The sequence below is a fragment of the Octopus bimaculoides genome, chromosome 6 (assembly GCF_001194135.2).
Source record: "Octopus bimaculoides isolate UCB-OBI-ISO-001 chromosome 6, ASM119413v2, whole genome shotgun sequence".
NCBI classification, from domain to species: domain Eukaryota; kingdom Metazoa; phylum Mollusca; class Cephalopoda; order Octopoda; family Octopodidae; genus Octopus; species Octopus bimaculoides.
This window is the reverse complement of record NC_068986.1, coordinates 5,511,616-5,515,406: the sequence shown is the minus strand read 5'-3', so window position 1 is coordinate 5,515,406 and position 3,791 is coordinate 5,511,616. Positions and strand designations below refer to the sequence as shown.

The following is a 3,791-nucleotide window of genomic DNA, read 5'->3' as shown; positions in this document are numbered from 1 at the left end:
ATATATGAATGTATTTGTGTGTGTGTGTATAGTTTAGGTTAGTTAAAACATGTTTGCAATAATAAGTGTCGTGTAGTGGAAATAAACGCAATTACCAAACTTTCATTCATAAATCCATTTCTTATTTCATTCTTTTGTATTTCAATTTGTACATTTGTACCCAGAAAATTTCAACAACTGCATGCCAGAAGAAATGGAGAAATGAGTAATTTTATCTCCTAAAAATTCTGTCTTGCAATAAATGAAAAAGTTCTTAATATTATATCAGAGGCACTTAAAATGTACTTTAAGCAGATTCAGTGTCCTGCAATAATGAAGAGGAGGTTCAGAACTATCCATTCAGATTCATAAACTCACTCACTCCATCCGGTATACCTCCTCATCACCTCAACTTAAAAGGGCTATTGTAATGCTGCTAAGAAATCTTTCAATCAGTCAAGGATTATGTAATGGAACTTGCATGAAAGTGTAAAGACTTCATGAACAATGTGTAGAGGCATTATTAGTAACAGGCTCCAACAGAGGTCATACAGTTCTAATTCCCAAAATTAACCTTAACCCAAGTGATGCAAATATTCCATTCACACTAAACAGACTTCAGTTTCCACTTCGACTTGCATATTCAATGACAATTAATAAGGCTCAAGGGCAAACATTTGAAAAAGTTAGAATACATTTGCCTCAACCAGTATTTTCTCATGGCCAATTATAAGTTGCAGTTTCAAGAGCACGAGCTATGAACAATATCAAAGTAAGAGTTATGACACTCAATTGGGATAACAGACAAAGCCAAAAACGTGATGTGACATACACACAAAATATTGTCTAGCATGAAGTACTGTGAGGAAGACCACTGCACCAGCTGCTCCATCATTACACTTTTAAGATCAGGAAACCAGTTAGGGGTTTGCTGGATCTCTCTTGACATACCAGCAAACCACAAAATTGCACCAGCCAGCATCACCACTACCTCCAAGCCCGTTGTATGTATGTATGTGTGTGTGTGTGTGTGTGTGTGTGTGTGTGTGTGTGTGTCTTTGTGTCTGTGTTTGTTCCACTACCACCATTGCTTGAAAACCAATGTTGGTGTGTTTGTGTCCTTGTAATTTAGCTGTTCAGAAGAAGGGACTGATAGAATAAGCACCAGGCTTACAGGGAATAAGTCCAGGGGTCAATTTTGACTAAGGAGTGGTGCTCCAGCATGGCCACTGTCAAATGACCAGAAAAATGTTCCATACCACCAAACCAAAAAGGCTCTTTAAATATGTACAATGTATTTTAAGGTTAAATAGCAATTCCGTTTACGTTTCTGTAACCGAGATATTTTGATTGGCTTATATAGTCATTGGTGTTACATTACTTTCTATATTCTGTAACTGAGACAATATACTTTTCTAGGCTTGAAATTTTTGTGTTTTGTGGGGAGGGGGCCAGTTGATTAGATCGAACCCAGTACACAACTGGTACTTAATTTATTTCAAGGATATAAATACCTCTTAAAGGGATGTCAGCATCCAGGTTCCCTGGTTTTATCCAGTGTAGTAGTGAAATACTAAAAGATGTTAGCTTCACATGGGCATGGAAATGATTGTAGGATCTATGAGTTTGATATTGTTCGAAATTGGATTTGTTTCAATAAATTGATGTCAGCATATCAATTTCTCCATTTTGTTTTTTCTTATATATATATATATTTAACAGGCTTCGTTCAAGGCTATAGTAGAAGACACTTGCCTAAGGTATCACATGGGGAGGACTGAACCTAGAACCATGTGGTTGGGAAGCAAGCTTCTTACCAATCAGCCATGCCTTAAAACTTTTTTATGGTTTCTGTAGAAATTTGAGAAGATATTATGAATCACCACCACCACCACCACCATCATCATTTAACATCTGTCTTCCATGCATGCATGGGTAGGACGGTTGACAGGAGCTGGCCAGGTAGAAGATTATCCCAGGCTACTGTGTCTGTTTTGGCAGGGTTTCTATGGCTGGATGCCCCTCCAAATGCCAACCACTTTACAGTGTGGACTGGATGCTTTTTACATGGTACCAGTACTGGCAGGGTCACTAAGTAACTTGCAAAACAAGGAATTTTGAGAGGAGCAGGGGCATTTGAGGAGGGGAACTTGTGTAAGATGAAAGGTTAGAGTGTGACAGTGAGGCAGATACAGGTATCTTGCTATAACAGATGGGGTATTGGAGGAGGTGATCCAGTGTCAGATGATGAAAGGTTAGAGCGAGACAGAGACAGGCTGAAACAGGTGTCTTGATATAGAGGAGGTACATGGCCACCCAGTGAGAGAAAGAGAGAGAGTGAGAGAGAGGTGCAAGAAAGAGGATAGAAACAAGTGTGCTGATGTAAAGGAGATACTTCGTTACCTAGTCAGAGGAAAAACAAGAGGAGGAGAGAGTGATCAAGAATAAGGGCAGAAACAGGTGTGCTGCTGTAGATACATGGCTACCCAGCCAGGGTCCTAAATGCGAAATTGGTACCAGTCCAAAGAAGTTTGTTCCTATCCATTCTGATATCTGTGTAAAACCAGTCTGTGTTTACTTCCATGATTGCTTACATATTCATTATATAATGGACTCAACAAACCTTATGACAAGCAGATAAAAGAGTAAAAGCCTTCTTTGGTCACGAATGACCAAGAGATTGAACCTAGAAAGTTCCTCTCTGAGGCACACGTCCAGGCAAGGTTGTTTGTGGAAGACCAGCAGTCACTAATGCATACCAGCCTCCCTCTCCACACCATCAATGTTGTCCAAGGGAAAGGCAAAGACCGATACAGCTTGGCATCAATGACATCGCAACTCATTCCTACAGCTGAGTGGACTGGGGCAACATGAAATAAAGCATCTTGCTCAAAGCACAACACACAGCCTGGTCTGGGAATCGAACTCACTACCTTATGATTGCAAGCCTGAAACTCTAACCACTGAGCCACGCACCTTCATGTATGACAAATAGGTATTGATTACCTTAATTTTATCACACACATATATAAGCTCAAAATAGCAGTGAAATTTCTATTACAAAGATTGCGCAAAATGTCATGAAGCCTGGACATGTTTTGTTGGTTAATTAGAGCACATAACACCACCTGTATTTGATAGTAAGGCTGATATTTTGCTAACATATGCCAAACACATAAAAACAAGGAGAACTTACGTACACAGAGACACACATATATATATACACACTTACCTATACCTGTATGTGTGTATATTATTATTGCTTTCACTCCTACTTTTCCATGATTGAATGTGTTAGATGAAACTACAATGACACGATATTTACTAAGGCTGGATGTCCTTCCTGATACCAATCTTTACCTATCAAAGTAATAATACCTCCAGTATATTGAACAACAAACAACCTGGACATGATTACACAGAGAACTGAAAATAAATGATGCCATTTAAATGTGCCTTTCTTTACAATTGGAGAACATACAAACACACACACGTTGCTATCTGTAGTAAATCATACAATACAATATAGTATGACGTCCAATGTCCAAAAGTTGGGAGCTTCAATTTGTGCTAGGTGTTCTTTAGCAATTTGATTGCTCATGGAAATCATAAAGTCTATAGGTTTTTCTATCAGTTTGTGTCCCAATCTTTTTCTCATTTAGTAACTTCATCATCATCATCATCATCGTTTAACGTCCGCTTTCCATGCTAGCATGGGTTGGACGATTTGACTGAGGACTGGTGAAACCAGATGGCTACACCAGGCTCCAATCTGATTTGGCAGAGTTTCTACAGCTGGATGCCCTTCCTAA

At 39.0% G+C, this 3,791-nt stretch overlaps 1 protein-coding gene across 3 annotated transcripts in view; it reads right to left on the bottom strand.

The window, feature by feature from the left end:
- LOC106876032 (E3 ubiquitin-protein ligase RNF34) overlaps nucleotides 1–3,791 on the bottom strand; it is a 40,706-nt gene that overhangs the window by 22,173 nt on the left and 14,742 nt on the right. The gene's annotated exons all lie outside the window — the stretch shown is intronic.